The sequence below is a fragment of the Gavialis gangeticus genome, unplaced genomic scaffold, assembly GCF_001723915.1.
Source record: "Gavialis gangeticus isolate Ggan-Ray unplaced genomic scaffold, GavGan_comp1, whole genome shotgun sequence".
Classification (NCBI taxonomy): domain Eukaryota; kingdom Metazoa; phylum Chordata; order Crocodylia; family Gavialidae; genus Gavialis; species Gavialis gangeticus.
In genome coordinates this window covers 19,094,060-19,112,328 of record NW_017728994.1, presented here as the reverse complement: position 1 = coordinate 19,112,328, position 18,269 = coordinate 19,094,060, and positions in this window count along the sequence as shown.

Sequence of the window (18,269 nt, the reverse complement as noted above, 5' to 3'; positions counted from 1 at the left end):
TGCTGCCCCCCGGCTGTCCGTCATGTGCGGGGGAGGGCGGAGCGCGGCTCCTGCCGCCTCCCCGCGCCGGGTGGGGGAAGAGGAGAGCCGCCGAGCTGGGCGGTCCCGGCCTCCCCGTGCTGTGCTGCCCGGTCCCGGCGGGTGGGGAAAGGGGAATTGAAGCCTGAGCCCTCATCCCCCGAAGAGCGGAACCGCCCGAAGCCCCCTGATCTCCAGGAGCTCGTCGTCAGCACGCACCCGCGCAGGGCTGGCTCCTGGCGCTGAAGGAGGGGAGCAAGGAGGAGCGGGTGGGGGTTGCTCGCATAAGGATAGCGGCCCAAGCCAGAGAGCTCTGACCTGCAGGGATGTGGGATGGGGGCTTCTAGTCTGTGTTGACTTCCCCTCCTCCGGGGGCCAAGGGTAAACCCATGCTCTGATCTTACAGAACTGTGGTCACTTCTCCACCAGCTGCTTCCAGAAGTAAAGGAGACTCTTCATTACAAGTTTGGGGCTTACAAAACCCAAGTGCTATACTGGCTCCGACCAATGCACCATCCAGGCCAGCATCCTATTACTTGGGATCTCTTCAGCTCCTATAAACCTTTTATCTTTTACTAAAAATAGAGGAACACCTCGGAGCTGTGAACCTGGCTCTGACAGGGGCAGAAGTGCATGCTAGAGGTAGAGCTTTGAATCGGATCTAACCCTATCTATACTATCCCTGACCTCTGCTGGATGCCCTGTTGTGATTTCTACACCCTAGATGGTGATGTGAGATGTATGCATCACCTTATACAGTATCATCCTTGTTCTGTTTGCTGAGAAAAAATCATTTACTTTGGGGGGGGGGGCGGCAAGAGGGGTTAGCCCCATCCCTGAGTATACCAAAGTAAGTGAGTATACCAAAGCAAAAAGCACGTACAAGTGAAATAAAATGTCTACATGATACAAAGATGAGAAACATCTTCAATATAAAAATGTAAAGACAGACATTGTACTTCTACATCCTGTACTCACTGAATACACTGAGGAATCGAATGACAGAGCAAATCTGATTCATGTGCTTACACAATAAGTATTAAACTGCGGATATACTAGCGCCATCTACTGGAAAGACTCTAAATCCCTGGTGTGCCTTGTGAGGGCATTAAAACCAGGGGTGAGGGAAACAAATGTTCCTTTTGCAGGATAGTTTGGGATTTCAAAGTTTATTTTGTTTCTAAATTAGGAGGATACAAGGAATTGTGAAGTCTCCCTTCCAAACAATTTCCAGAAGAAAACTGGTCCAACAAGTTGCTTTATTTTGATCAAAACAATCAACATATTAGCCCATGTTGTTTTGGATTTATTGTAAATGCATACTGTAAACATATTTCAGAACTAAAGTTGTTTGAAGACATTTTATTCCAGGGTGATCAAAGTGTTTGTCAATTTTTTTTCACTATTGTAATTTCTTAATTGAAACATTCCCAGAGAAACAGAACTATTTCAACAATTAACCATTTGCTACACTGGCAGATAACTTTTGGCCAACTCCAATGAATAACTTTACATACAGGTACTCCTCACTTAACATCATCACCGTTAACATTGTTTCATTATTACATTGCTGATCTATTAGAGAACATCTTCATTTAAAGTTGCACAGTGTTCAGTTATAACGCTGTTTGGCCACTACCTGCTAGTATGCTTGACATGGTTTCACTTAAAGTTACATTTTTCAAGGATGTAACTATGATGTTAAGTGAGTAGCACCTGTAGTTGCCACTCAGCTTGGTATTGTTACTGGTAATTTAAGGATCCTTTCACTCATCAATAAAATTCAGCTTCCTCAGGGGAATCAGAGCAGTGGTTAATCAGCAACAGGGCACAATAGTTAAACAAAGAAAGTAAAGAATAACTATTGAGAGAATATTGTTAATAAATTAGGGTAAGATGCTGATACTAATTCTTACATTGAGCAGTGATTTGCTTTGCAAACACCTCAAGGACATAGCATCTTTAGTGACCACAAATAATTACAGGATTTACACTTTATCTAAAACACCGCACCTGCTACAGGTAAGGGCCTCTGACATGGTGTAAAAACATGTAGTAATGGCACAGGGAAACTCCTGTTTGTTACCCCCACCATTTTTGTAGCAAGGCCGTTATTTGGCTGTCTCCCATCCAAGTACTTAAGTAGCCTGATTCTGTTCAGCTTCTGACAATAGACAGACTCATGGAAGTACAGCTGGAAGCAGTTGCTGTTTAGCCGTTCTAGGAAAAGCACTGCGTTTTGGAAAATCCAAGTTCTGAAGAGAGTTTTTTAGCCCAGAAAAGAAGTGAAAGATTTATATCTAGACAAAAAGAGTCACCAAAATCACAATATAATCTTGCAAGATTTAAAGGGACACCCACAATGTTTTTTAAATACCAGTAGTTTCCATTAATGTTGGCTCTGATTGTTTTGAGACCATACTTAGAGCTTTGAGAAGAAAAAGTTCTTCCTTCTACTGATTTAGTTTTCATGCTTAGTAAACTTTTTGTATTAATGGAATGGCAATGCACAAAGATGGGTTTGTTCACTTCCTTGTTTATACTACAGCATCTTGATTCAGTTCTAAGAAAAAAAACATTGCTGGCTAACACTTCACATTAAAACACTGTTTCTAATGCCGTTAACTGCATACATTATTTGAAAGAAAGCAACAATAAAAACTACGGAAAATAAATAACCATGTAAGCATGCAATACAGAAACCAAATTCTGGGTCGTGCTACCTAGCTCACGTTAGAGTAACTTTTGTCGGCTCCACAGTGATAAAATGAGCAGTTTGCTGTCCTCCACCAACCCATGATGCACCCAGCTTAGCTCTTCACCCAGAGCAAGGATAGAGCTCACGCTTCTTCTCACCAGCCCTCTAGCAGCACCTCAGAATTCTGCAGGCAAGAAATGGTATTAACCCTTAATGTGCAGCTGCTCATTTTAATTGTAACATCACTTAACATTTTGCACATTTAGTATGGCCTAAGTGAAATATGTAATTTCACCCTAAGGTATCAATATGTATTCATGCATGCATATGTCAGTATAAAAACAAAAACAACCTTAACTTCAGCCCTGCAAAAAATGCCAACCTAACATTTTTCTTTTTGATTCCTTAGATATATAGATCCTGACCTGAACTTCTTCATAATATGATTTAATGGCAGCAATGAGGCACCAATACTGTACGATCCATTACCTTTTGATGAAGTCATTGCTTTAAAGGATAGATTGGGACTATGACTTCGGAGACTTGACATTTTAGTGTGTCCATTAACACATGTTCAACAGGTCAAGATATAGCCTATGACTACGCATTCATGTTAACTTGTTTTTACCACTACCATCTTCTTTTTCTCTTCATTAAAACCAAGAGATGGATATGAGGAATTGTTTGTCATTGTTTCTCTTTAAATCTGACAGCCAAATTCTGTTATTTATACTAGTTAAAACTTCTTGAACCACATATACAAAAGGCAGAAATTAACCAGGGTTAAAATTACAAGGGTTGCTATAGGAGGTCAACATTTACACCCTACCTAAAAATGTTACCCCTCCTATGGCAACAGGCAGATCAGTTGGTTTCAATAGTGACAGGGAGAGAAGACTGACATCTATAAGAGGACTGTGTTTACAAGATCATTTTCAGGTAACTGTGTGAGGTTACTCTCTAAAGCAGTGGTCACCAACCAGTCAATCACAGAGTCTCTTGGAGTCAATCAGAGGCTGAGGGGTAAGCATGCGCATGCATGCATCACTCCCCCAGCCCAGCAGGTCAGTCCATGGGGGAGGGGAGGGGAGGGAAGGGAAGGGGCCCAACTCAAGGCCCCCGCAGTGAGGGACAGAGTGCAGCAGACAGGAGCAGGTGTAAGGTGAGTGGGGCCCGGAGCCAGGCAAGTGGTGGGAGGATTGAGCCTAGGCAGCTTGTCCAGGGGCGTGGAGAGTGAGGGGCTCCCACAACTGTGCATACCCTGGTGGAGGCCCCAGTGGGCACATGCCCTCCCACTGTGTGCAGTGGAGGCAGCTGCCACTGCGGAATGGACTTTGCACCCCAAGCCCTGCTGCAGCTGGCTTGGGAGTGGCCTGATGCCACATGCATCATCACCAGGCAGGCAAGGGACAAGGCTCAGCCTAGCGGCTGGACACGTGGCATCAAGCCATTCCCAAGCCAGCTGCAGCGGGGCTCGGGGCACAAAGTCCAGCCTGAAACAGCAGCCACCTCTGCAACACACAGATGGGGGGGATGCATGCTCCCCCCCAAATGCGGGAGTGTGGGCGGCTGCAGCAGCTGTGAGGGAGGGAACAGGGCTGGAGCAGAGGCAGACCTTGCACAGCCAGGTCGCAGAATGGAGCCATGAGTGCCTCTGGGGGGTGGGGGCAGGCGGGCACACACCCTGGGAGTTCATGGGGGCATGTGCCCCCTGGACCTGCACGCCGGTCGGGCTGGCTTCCACTGCAGGATGGGCCCAGGGTTGTGCCGGACTCTTCCCAGTTGGGGGCTAAGCTGGGCTACTGTGCTGGGAGGGGCCTATGGGGGAAGGGGGCTGCCAGCTTCTGAAAATTCACTGTAGCACCCCCAACCCTCTCAGTGCCACTACTGCTGCTTCCTGGCCAAAGTGCAGTGTGGCCTAGCCCCCCCCCACCAGGAAGAGCTTGGCGTTGCCTTCCAGCCCCAGCCTGTCCTCTTCCTGACACAGATCCTGGGCATGTGGCCCCCAAGCCCTCAGGGTTGGGGGAGGGGGGGGAAGGGGCAGAGGAAGTGGAAGGCAGCACCAGGCTCTTCCCAGCAAGGGGCTGGGCCACGCTGCACTTGGGCCAGGTGGCAGCAACTCTGGAAGGGAGGGTTTGGAGGGACACAGTAAATTTTAGGGTGCCTACAGCCCCCACCCCCCTTTTCCCCCTCCCAGCACCACTGCCCAGCCCAGGCCCCTGCTGGGAAGAGCCCAGCACAGCCCTGGCCACATCCTAGAGCAGCAGCCAACCAGGCTGGCATGCAGGGGTCAGATAGCTCCTCGATCCACAGCTGCCTATGCAACACAATTTTACCAGTATGGGGGCAGCTCACTGTATCCTCACTGGGTGTGGAAAACTGGATAATCAGGATGTTTCCCCAGCACCCTGTCACTGGGGTGGGGGGTGCAGCAAATTGCATGCCTCAGCAGATGTGCAACTAGAATCTAACAAATTTTATCACAGATCCGCAAAATTATGCATCCCGCTATGCACATGTGGCTATTATTATTAGGTTATTGTAAGGTTATTATGAGCTGATAGTTGGCCCATATTCAACTTAGAAAACAACAATTTCTGTGGACATCACTCAAACCTTTGACATTATTTTCTCAATAGCTTACATCAGGGCTGTACAAATTCCAAGTGGTTGGAGCTACCCTGACATCTCATGGGAGGAGCACTCTGCCAAATCTGATGAGTCACATAGCTTTCTCATCTACACTGATGAACTCTACTTGTCTCAAGAAGTCTACACGCCAACAAGAGGTAAGATACTCCTGGATCTGATACTGGCCAAAGGGGATGATCCAGTGAGATCACGTGTAGACTCCGAGACATTTACTGCGCAGCTAACTAGTCAACTCCACAATTTATTTCTTGTGCAGATGCACCCAGCAATCATGTCTACTAAAGACATTTACTACAGAACTAGTTAGCTCCAAAGTAAACATCTCATGTCTACACATTCAGGGCTATTGGGCAGGAGTTAACTAATTAACTCCACAGTAGGATAATATTTGTAAATACAAGTACTATCCTGCCATGGAGTTTTTTACTCTGCAGCAACACATGTAGGCACTGACAACGCTGGGGCATAAGGATGCTTCAGTGTGGGGGCTGCTTGCTGGGTAGCCCCACACTGGAGCACCCAGCCAGCCTCTCCACAACACATTGAGACAGGTTGGAGCAGCCTCAAGCTGTCAGGCTGACTCCCCTGGACTTGCTGCCAGCCAAGGCTGCTCCAACCAGGTTCGATGTGCTACGCTCCCAGGGGCACATGTAAATGCAGTGCCTGGGGGCAATAAACTCCAGTGTGATATGCATCAGGGTTTATTGCTTCACATTAATTTCAAGTGTAGATGTGCCCACTGGGCAATAAACTCTGGAGCAGTTTGAGTTAGAGTAAACTGCTCTGGGGCATAGCTTCTATGTGTGCGCCCAGGACAGCAGCTGATTGGGCTGACTGGGTCCAATTTACATCTGCAGTCACCATCTACACATGCATTTCAATGCAGTAAATTATCTCCCAACAGTACTAACTTACAACAGAGTTAATTTGCTTACTCCGCCCTAATAACAATGTATGTGTAGACAGTGATTTTTTTTGCATAGCCAATTAGTCTACGCAACAGTAAAGCACACATGTGGATGCACCCACTGAGGTATAATTGCTTTACCCAGTTCAGTGTTCGCAGCAGTAACATTAGAGTTTTAAATTCCAATGTATACCATACCTTATCTGCTAGCAGTTGACCCAAGACAGAAACAGCCCTCTCTCTCATATCTCAAATTTGATACTATTTGCTGGGGCTCAGAAGAGATGTAGAGAGGCAAATGTTTGTTCTCTGTTTTGTATAAGGTTCAGATCTGTTGCCTGTAAGGAGGCATGTATTATTAAAATATATATGTGTCATTTATATTGTGTATGAGCTGCCCAGATTCCTGGATAGACACTCCATTTTTATTATTTTAGAAATCCAAATACATGCAATTTGGTAGAAACATACTTACAACAAATCCTTGTGGTAAAGTCCTTATGAAATTATTTTTTCTTTTCTTTTATTTGAAGAAAAGTGCTGCGTGAAAAATTACTACTTTTTAAAAATGAAACATTCAGTTCATTTTTAAAAGAAGGTGAAAACAAAAACATAGAAAAGAGTGAAAAGTTTCTTCTGTCTTATCTGCTTTTACAAAGCAATTAAACTGAAGATTCCAAAGCCATTTAACTAATTTAAGAGCAACAAAAATCTTCCAAAATGGTTGTTTATTCTGGTTACTCACACTTCTTTTTTGTACAACAATTCTTCTAGATCTTACTTCAGCATTTGCTAACTTCTGAGTGCATGACTTTGCAACCTTAATGCTTGCACTTTTTTCTGTGCTTGATTTTCTATGCTTTTTTATGCAAACTAAACAAACAAAATTTCTGCATGTGAACTGTCTAGTACAAATCATCAAACCAGCCCATCTCCACAGGTGCCCCTGATAAAATTATCTGCCACATCTTGATTTTATGCAGTGTGTATTGTCTTTGAAGAAAAGGAACATCTTTGCTGGGTTTTTCTCCCATTGGCAAGTCCTTGGTTTTTGTTCTCCAGACCAGTCCCTTTAAAGTTTCTAGGCTTTCTGAACATGCCCAACTCCAAGGTGACCTTCCCTGCGGTCTGTTAAGTCTCCCTTAGCTTATCCCTGTCACTCTCAGTCTCTTCCCCTCCAACACCTGATGGAGCCCATTTTCTCTCAAATCAGATCTCTTCTGCCCTCTTTGCTGCTTACTTATATTGCTTTCAGGGCCATGGCCTCCAGCCTGTCTAGTTTCACCTTCTTCCCTGTAATGTGGCTTGAAGGAGCCCTGTTACACTAGCAAAAGCCCCAAAGCAAATGATTACCAGATGTCTTCCACATGAAGGTAGAGCTACCTTATTAGCCCAACTGGGGGAGTACAAGCACGTATAAGTGTTTATAGCTGAATACTCATAGCCCCTCCATGTAAAAGAAAAAAGGACGATAACTATTAAAACATCTTAAGGATTTTGGGGAAGGCTTTCAAAGTCAAACTCAGTTTGAATGGGGCAGGGGGGAAATCAATGAGGGTTAAGATCCCAATTCCTATTTGTGTATTTGAAAATCATCTTTTTCACATGAAAGATGGAGACTACTCAGCAATTTTAAGCTCTTATTCTGCAAGCTGTTCTGCCAGGGAAGTCATGAGCACTCATAAGAACTCTTGTATTTCAGCTGCTTGCTGGTTTGAAGCTTCCGACTCTGAATTTGCAAGTACTTATGCCTAGAGTTGGCTATAGACCTTATGAGTTGTCCCAGTAAATTCTATGAGATTTATCAGAGTATGCAAAATGGAATGTATACATAAGCCCATCCAGAAAACAGGGCTGGAGTTTGGTTCTTCAGACTAAAAGCCAAATTTGAGCGGGGAAAGAAGCTCCTATTAAAATCCTTAGACAAAAATCAGACGTATTCAGCAACTCCAGTCAAAATGCCCTAAACTCAGCTGTGAGCAATGTCCCAATGCCTCCAAGGAAGGTGAAACAAAAACAAAAACCAACCAACTAAACAACCTAAAAACCCAAACCCAGTCCAGAAGCCAATTCAGGTTTGCCCATTTAAGAAAGTTTTTTTTACTGACAATCTGCAAGCTTTTTACTGACAAACTTTTTTACTGACGCATGTTTTTACTGATATATGTTATACATAATGTAAATGTAACTCTTCTGCTAGGCCCTCCCTTGCTGCCAGTCCCCAGATAAAAGAACTGGGTTCAAATTTAGAGGTCTAACACCAGCCATAGTAAAAAAGTTCAGGTGCTAGTAAAATTTTTGCAGTATTAAAAAAAGATTCCTTGGGTTGACAACCTTGTTTGACTGCAGCGATGGTTTTACACCTTGCTGCCCTCACCTAAGGGGTCTCTCTACTCATCCCCAAACCCTGATATTCCCAACTGCAATTTGCATCATGCTTTCCCTGCCCCCTCCATTCCCTAGCTTTATCCACACTGGCCCTTACTCTGTCCCAGCATGGACTCCAAAGAAGCCTACCTGTAACTCAGAAGTATTACAAGCAGCTGGTGGGACTTAACAGAAGTGGTACATGGCTGGGGGGAGGAAGGAGTCTACTAAGACCTGAGAGAAGGCTCCCTGCAGGGTTCAGTGCAGCTGTTCAGACAGCAGGTACTAGTGTTAGGCTGTGTCTATATCAGCTTGCCTCCAGCTTCTTTCTGACCACAGAGCTTCAATCAAGCTCTGGTTGCTTAGTGTTTTTACAGATGGCTTGATTTTTTTAATGGATTTTACAGACAGGTTAATTTGGCCTGTTTTTTTGTTTGTTTACATGATGTCCTTAAACTTATAGATAGTTGGCAACCCTGAGCTTTTTTTGCTATGAAGTCACTAACTGGGTTCCTATGTGCAAGCTCAGCAACAAATTTTCTAATATAAGATGTTTTCTTCCCATAGGTGCTCTCTCCAGAGCTCAGAACCTAATATGCAGTCTACAAAATAAAAATGTAACCGAAGTACAAACAAAGCCCCTTAGCAGTATGTTTCTCTCTGATTGGTTCAAATCAATATACCAGCAAAACTTGTAATGATATTGAAGGATACTTGTATGTAAAGATAACAGAATCCAAAGCACATGTAACAGCCATGTGTCCACATTTTCAAAAATATTATATAAAGCATCTCTATTCTAAACTAGTGATCCATACATATGAAGTGACACTGTCTATTTGAATGTTTTTAGATAAACTTTTCTGATAGGATAATCCAAGAAGAACATCTGGATTTTTTAACATTCACTTACAAACATCCCTATAAGGGTTTTGTTATTTCCCTGTTATCAGGTAGCCTGATAATTTCCCTGGTATCCTGTTTTTATTTACATAAGGGAGTTTTACACAAGTCTTTGTTCTATCTGCTGCTTAGTTCTGCTGTGTCTGCTTCTCTCCCAGAGACATAAGGAAAGGGACTGTGATACTCAAAAGCTTATCTATATCTATCCCAACCATGCAGTTGGTCCAATAAAAGCTATCACCCACAAAAATTCTTGCCTCATTAATATTTTAACAATTAATTCAGTTTGGTTTCTTTTATCTGCCTTCTATTCTTTGAACTCTTGGGGTTCACACTTTGCTTGACACCACAAAGGCTAAAACATTTTAGTTAACAAAAGGTATGATTTTCATAGTCACCGCATAATTTTTTCATGCAACTTCAGAGGCACAGCATTTCAGATAGACAAAATATTGTGAGACTCATGATAAAATGAGAGTTGGCAACTTTGTGCAGTGCCTGGAAAATAACAAGAATGTGAGTTGCCTTCAAGACTAGTGCATGAGTATGATGCAACAGACCACCAACGTAAGACTAGACCATTAAAAATGGAAATAAAAGCAAAAAAACCTTTTAAAAAAAAAAAATCAATAAATTCTACCCACTTGCCTTTTTTCCTATTACAGGAATATCAGGCATGTCAAACAACAGTAGGTATACAATTTTCAAAGGGGATCAGATTTCATATTCTTAATGTCTCAACTTAAAAAAAAAATGAAATTTTGTATTAGTTTAATGAGCCAATGTTCCAATCTCCCATTTATCCACAGACTAGGAAAAAGCCATAGCAGAAGCTTTCTCCACAGTGTCCAGTCAAAATGGTTCAGTAGAAAGGGTCCAAGCAGTTTTCAAAGGATCATCTCACCTGCTAAGCCTCCAGGACCTCAGCCTCAGGTTGAGGCTGGCATTCAGTGCAAAGAATCACCTGGGGAAAGACAACAATATCATCTGTCTTTCTCAAAGGTACACAAAGACTAGAGTAACTAGACCTGATATCCAAGTTAGTGGAGTGAGTTTCCATGGTCTGTCATGCAGAAAGGTCATCCTAAATAATGAGAGTTCCACGTGGCTTTATAATCCATTACTTGACACTAATCTTGCATAGGGCATGGTAAAGTCTTCAGTCAGCAACTACTTTACAACTGCTGCTTCAGGTTGGATATAAATTAGTAAATTTAATTCAAATTAGTACCAAGTATGGTGGGGTTAGAAGTAATCAACGAATTCTCTCCTTGGTGACTCTCCTGCCACACCTTTGTATGATAGAAAATGAGAAAGTTATTTCCTCAACGAGAGGTAGGCCAGTTAATCACCCAATGTATAAAGGAAAAGTGAATTAGTTTTATTGTGATCCCCATAAAACATTAGCAAAGGCTAGAATACAGACAGACGCGTGCGGTTTGTCCTCCCATAACACCTTGGTCCGTTGGCCATGGTTTATCTCAACTTCATATCTTTTCTCTTGTATCTTTTCCATCTCCTGAACCACCCCTGGAGGCAACGAATGGCTCCTGATGAGTTCATTTTATTGCTGCCGGACGCCATTTCAGATGTTATTTTATTAATCCCCTCCTGGTGTGATAATCTCCCAGTTGGACCTAGTGAGCTACCGTCCTTGCCCTGCCTTTGACCCAGACTTCCCCCCCTTTATCTCTAGAGGCATGTACTCTACCTCCTCTCACAGGAACAGGGTTACTCCATACCCTGTTACACCAAGCATAAGAAGCAACATCTCTGTGTCTTACTTCAAAACACCAGCAAGAAAGCAAACCAAACTGCTAAGATTTCCTCCAGAAGACAAGAAAGATTTATCTACACTAAAAAGAAAGCCATCTTTCTTCCAGGGCTGAGATCTTTCAAGATTATTTTTAGCAGGAAGGTTTTCTTATTGCAAAAGGTAATCACAGGAGAGAATTATGCAGCTGATCTTTACCTAAGCAATAACTATTATAGAGCTCTGGGTAGGTACTGTAGCCTCAGTTCCTCAAACAACTGGTGCCTTAAACTGGCAGTAAAGAATGATTTGCAGACCTGTTGTCATAGAATCATAAAAAAATTAGGGTTGGAAGGGACCTCAGGAGGTCATCTAGTCCAACTCCCTGCTCAAAACCAGGAGCATCCCCAATTAAATCATTCCACCCAGGGCTTTGTCAAGCTGGGCCTTAAAAACCTCCAAGAATGGAGATTTCACCACCTCTCTAGATAGCCTGTTCCAGTGCTCCACTACCCTCCTAGTGGGAGCATTTCTCCTAATATCCAACTTAAACCTCCCTTGCTGCAACTTGAGACCATTGCTCCTTGTTCTGTCATCTGTCACCACTGAAAACAGTCTAGCTCCATCCTCTTTAGAACCACCCTTCAGACAGTTTCAGGCTGCTATCAAATGCCCTCTCAATCTTCTCTTTTGTACACTAAAGAAGACCGGTTTCCTCAGCCTGTCCTCAGAAGTCTTGTGCCCTAGCCCCTGAACCATTGTTGTTAATCTCTGCTGGAATCGCTCCAATTTGTCCACATCTTTTCTATAGTTGAGGGGCCCAAAACTGGACACAATACTCCAGATGTGGCCTCATCAGTGCAGAATAGAGTGGAATAATCGCTTCCTTTGATCTGCTGGCAATGCTCCTACTAGTGCAGCCCAGTATGCTGTTAGCCAGAGCTGACCCAAGCAAGGTCCAGGGCCTGGGGCAAATCAGCCCAGGCAGGGCCACACCTTCGCTCTGCTCGGGGCCCCGGCCCCAAAGAAGCTGCCATTGGCAGCAGTGGCATTAGCAGTGGGTGGGGGGGAAGGGATAGCAAGTGTCTGGATGCAGAGCTGCCGCTCCACCCTGCTGCTACTCCACCCCAGTCTGTGGGGGCCACCAAAGCATGAGGCCCAGGACAGTCGCCCTGATTCGCCAGCCCCCTTGGCAACAAGGGCACACTGCCGACTCAATCATCTTATTGTCCACTGTAATCCCCAGGTCCTTTTCTGCACAGCTGCTGCTCAGCCAGTCAGTTCCCAAGCTGTAGCAGTGTATGGGATTCTTTTGTCTTAAGTGCAGACTCTGTACTTGTCTTCGTTGACCTCATAAGATTGTTTTTGGCCCAATCATCAAATTTGTCTAGGTCATTCCGAATCTTAGCTCTACACTCCAGCATGTCTAATACAACTCCCAGCTGGGTGTCATCCAATAACTTGCTTAGAGTGCAATCCATTCCATCTTCCAGATCTTTAATGAAGATATTGAACAAAATCAGCCCTAGGACCACTGCTAACTAGACATTGAGCCATTGATTATCATCTTTTGAGCCTGATGATCCAGCCAGCTTTCTATCCACTTTACAGTCCATTCATCCAACCCATACTTCCTCAGCTTGCTTGCATTAATGCTGTGGGAGACAAGAATGCTGTAGAAGTATCAGAAGCCTTGCTGAAGTCAAGGCATATTATGTCCACTGCTTTTCTCGCATACACAGAGCCAGTCATCTCATCATAGAAGGCAATCAGGTTGGTTAGGTATGACTGGCCCTTGGTGAATCCATGCTGACTGTTTCTGATTACTTTCTTCTCCTCCAAGTGCTTAGAAAAATGGATTTCCTGAGGATCTGGCTCCATGATTTTTCCTGGGACTGAGATGAGGCTGACTGGTCTGTAGTACTCTGGATCCTCCCTCTTTTCTTTCTTAAAGATGGGCACTATATTTGCCCTTTTCCAATCATCTGGAACCTTCCCCAGTCACCAGGATTTTTCAGAGATAATGGCCAGCAACTCTGCAATCGTATCAGCTAACTCCCTCATCAATTCACAGGTGCTAGGATTGGAAGGGACCTCAACAGACCATTGAGTCTGACCCCCTGCCTATGCAGGAAAGAGTGCTAGGGTCAGATAACCCCAGCAAGATGCCTATCCAGCCTTCTCTTAAAGACCCCCAAGGTAAGAGAGAGCACCACCTCCCTCGGAAGCCCATTCCAAATTTTGGCCAACCTTACCATGAAGAAGTTCTTCCTGATGTCCAGCCGAAATCTGTCAGTTTGTGACCATTGTTCCTTGTTACCCCAAGAGGCACCTTGGTGAACAAAGCATCTCCAATCTCTTGCTGCGTCCCCATGATTGCCTCTCATCCTTCTCTTGCGGAGGCTGAAGAGGTCCAGGTCCCTCAGTTTCATAGGGCTTATCCTGTAAGCCCCTGATCATACAAGTGGCTCTCCTCTGGACCCTCTTGAGTCTATCAACATCCTTCTTGAAGTACGATACCCAAAACTGGATGCAGTACTCCAACTGTGGTCTGACCAATGCCACATAGAGGGGAAGTATCACCTCCTTGGATCTATTTGTCATGCATCTGCTGATGCATGATAAAGTGCAGTTAGCTTTGCTGATGATTTTGTCACGCTGACAACTCATGTACATCCTGGAATCCACTATGACTCCGAGATCCCTTTCCACTTCTGTGCTGCTGAAAGGGTCACTTCTCAGCTGGTATGTGTGCTGGATATTTTTTCACCCTAGGTGCAACACTCTGCACTTCTCCTTGTTGTACTGCATTCCATTGTGTACTGCCCACTTTTCTAACCTGTCCAGGTCTGCCTGTAATCATTCCCTACTCTCCAGAGTGTGCACTTGACCCCACAATTTAGTATTGTCCACAAACTTGGACAGAGTGCACTTCACACCCACATCCAAGTCACTGATGAAGATATTGGAGGGTACAGGTCCAAGGACCGAACCCTGTGGGACCCCACTACCCACATCTTTCCAGGTCGATACCAACCCATCTACTACCACTCTCTAGGTGCAACCGCTAAGCCAATTTGCCACCCACCAGACTGTGTAAACATCCATGTCACAGCCTCTTAATTTATTTATGAGAATAAGATGAGATACTGTATCGAAGACCTTGCCTAAAGTCCAAGAAAATGACATCCATCTCTACTTCTGTGTCTATGCATTTTGTGATCCTGTCATAAGATAAAACCAGATTCATCAGGCATGATCTACCCAATACAAATCCATGCTGGTTTCCCTGCTGCATTATTTTTCATGCTGGACTCCCACAAATATGATCCTTCATAATCTTTTCAAAGACCTTTCCAAGGATGGAGGTGAGACTGACTGGCCTATAATTACTCAGATCCTCCTTCCTCCCCTTCTTGAAAATAGAGACCACATTGGCCCTTTTCCAGTCCTCCAGGACCTGACCCGAGTGCCATGAGTGCTCAAACAGCCATGCATTGGTTCTGCTGTGACACCGGCCAGTTCCTTCAGCACCCTCGGATGCAGCTCATCCAGGCCTGCTAACTTGAACACATCCAGTCCAAGTGACTCTGCACCAAGTCAGCGTCAACACCCTCAGCACCCTTGGATCCATTGCATCTGGCCCCATGGATTTGTACACATCCAGCTTTTCTAAATAGTTTCACCACTGAGGGCTGCTCATCTTCCCCCCAAACTGTGCTGCCTGGTGCAGTAGTTTGGGAGCTGGCCTTACCTGTGAAGACTCAAGTGACAAAGGCATCAAGTACTTCAGTCTCTTCCTCCTCATCTGTCATTAGGTTGCATCCCCCATTCAGTAAGGGACCCACACTTTCCCTGACCTTCCTCTTGTTGCTAACGTACTTATAGAAACCCTTCTTGTTACCCTTCACACACCCTTCTTGTCCTTCACAGACCTGGGGGAATATCCTTTCTCTTTGTGGATTCTTCCCTGAATAATTCACACCTCAAGATACACTGTGTGAGATGCACACAGTCAGAGCAAGGACCTAGACTGTTCCCAGCCTAGTAACCAAACTGTTCTGAATTGCATTGGAGTACTCTCTGTCATGTCTTGAGAAGATCACCACATGGTGGGGGTCTCTACCTGACTAGATGTAAAGCAGCTGTAGAACTTTAAGGGGTCAGTTGCAGTTTGTTACTGGGAGATTTCCAGGGTGACAGTGTGCTTATTCCGGACCCAAGCCAAGAGAAGCCATTTATGCAAACCATTTGCTCTTTACTTCTTTTAGTGCTGATGTGGAGATAGAAGCAAATGGCTGCAATAAATGCCTCTTGGTGACCTCTGGAACAGATCTGTTTAGCCAGAGAGGAGTAGTAAAAGGGCTGTGCATGTACTAAAAACTTAAGAAAAAAATAATCAAATTGGCACTTGAAAGAAGCAGATACATTTAGTAGTAAAGCATTTTATAGTAAATCACCAAATAGAATTCTCATAGCCCTTGTCAAATACTTCATTTAAATAACTAAAACAAAACACAACTGTATTTCTGGTTGCATCAGCAATGCACGCTTTCATGCTAGGTGGAAATCTAGAGATGGTGGATTATTTTTCTTCTATTCATTGCACATTTAAAGCCCCAGTTTTTCTAAAACTTATCCAGGTCCTTTTAACTTTACATACAGAAGAGTCCCACTCTATTCAGGCACGTGCAGGAATTTAATAATATTTATCCCACTAATTCAGTTTTTGACAATATGTGGGTCAGTGAAAGGATCTAGGGCCAGATCCCAAATTCCTTGAAGTCAATGAGGGTCCTTTTATTGATTGTGATGGGCATTGGACCATGTTTCTAGTACATTTATCTACCAACATACATACAGGGCAAGATATAGAACATTTAAACAGTAATGTCATGCATTCATCTACTTACATATGAAAAATAAAATATGAAAAAGTGCATAGATTTACAGAAGCAAGCCTTTCTTTTCTCAGGAAGGGCACCTGATGTCCAAAAGCTTGTTCATCAGCTCTTTCAACTATATAGTTGATCCAATAAAAGCCATTATCCAAAAGATTTGAATCCCTTGAGTAACAGGTTCTAATTGAAGTCATATCTCTATCAATATGCTCTGTATCATCACAGACTACCGCATCTTAAGTATCGTTGGCTGTACATGCTGTGTCACATTCCTCCCAGGCCAGGTACTATGTCCTTTGTGAAACTTTAGCAATAGCCCATTTATGTAAAAGCAAAGAAAGCTAGACCAAGGTACTCTGCTGGAGAAAAGGAAAGAAGTGGAAACTCTCCAAAAAGCATGAAGGGACAGATGTGACAAAGCTGGGGTTTAAGGAAACGTAGAGAATGAACAAACCGCAAGGCTCAGAGTTGCACAGGACAGGATGGCAGGGAGAGGGAGAGAAGAAATGGATATTCCCCACACCTGTGGAAAAAAAGTCCATTGTATTTGATTTGCCTTGGGGTTCAGTAAAGGTCAAAGTGAATTGTCTTGAACTAGAGGAGAGAGACTGAAAGACCGTAAACAGAAGCCACTGAGCTTCAGGAGAAGGATCCAGGACCCAAGCCCAAAGACCTATCCAGAATGAGGAGGAACCCAAGACAAAAAAATGCATACAGATGTATTTAATATTTTATCTCCAAAATTCTCATGATAAACTGTAGTCTCCCAGTGCCCACACACAGATGGAATTGTGAAAGATGGTTAGTTAAATCAGCACCAATCCCAGGGCCCAGAAATTTGGGCCACAGAACCCATCTCTCAATAGGGGATGATAACCAGAGGATCTTACTTTTGAGAATGTGCCTTATTTTTGAGAATGTGGCTTAAGACCCTTAAGTGGGAGAAATTCAGACTCATGAGCAGCAGTTGGCAACCTATGTCCTGCAGGCATGACCTAGTCTCTGAACAGACAGAGAAGGTACCGCCAGTGCCTGCCTTTTCTATCTGTTCCCTATATGAAATTTGCTATTCACTGTGAGAGGGCTGCAGGGGTGTGGCTTGCAGCAGGGGCTGGATTGCAAGGAGCAGACAGCAGTGGTAGAAGCATGCCAGCACTTCTCTAGGGACTTAGAGCGCATGTACACGTGACAGCGGTGTATTTATTCTAGGGTTTATTCAAGGTTTTATTCTATGCCCCCTAAATTGAAAACGTGGGGCATAGAATAAAACCCTGAGGTCTAAACAGTTTCAAGTTTTTCCATCATGTTATGGCGAGGGGCCCGATCCTTTTTTTTTTTTTTGGTCAGAACCAGAGCCTGCCCACGGCTGTGGGGTGAGCTGAGCAGACCATGAGCTGTGGGGAGCCCTGGTCCTTCCCACTGCAGCAGTGGCATCTCTTCTGGGGCTGCCTAGGGAAGCTACTAGTGGGCCAGGTGCTGCCCCAGTTTGGAGGCAGTATCTGGCCAGATTCAACTCTTCCCTGAGCCTGCCAGGGCTTCCAGTGATCTGTGCACTGTCTCTGCTGCCTTCCTGCCTCCTGGGAATGGGCTGGCTTGCCCCTGGGGTAGCACAGGGAGGCAGCAGAAGGGGAGCTTGTGTGCTGGCAGCCAGAGAAGGCAGTGGGGATGGTGCACAGAGCACTGGAAGTCCGCTGAGCCCAAGCTTCCTGGAGCCCACCTGGGCTTCTCCCTAAAACTGTGAGTTGTCCCCACCCCTTTCTCTGGCCACCAGCACACCCAGCCACCATCCTGTCACCTCCCTGCACTGCACCAGGGACAAGTCAGCCCATTCCCAGGCAGTCCCAGGCAACAGGAAGGCAGTGGGGACAATGCACAGGGTGCTGGAAGCCCCAGCATGCTCAGGGACGAGTTGGATCTGGCCGGGTGCTACCTCCAAGCTGTGGCAGCACCTGGGCTGCTAGGAGACTACCCGGGCAGCCCCAGCGGGCATTGCCACTGTGGAGGGAAGGACTGGGACCCCCTGCAGTTCAGAGGCCTCTCGGCGCCCCCGCATCTTGCTCCCTGGCTCCT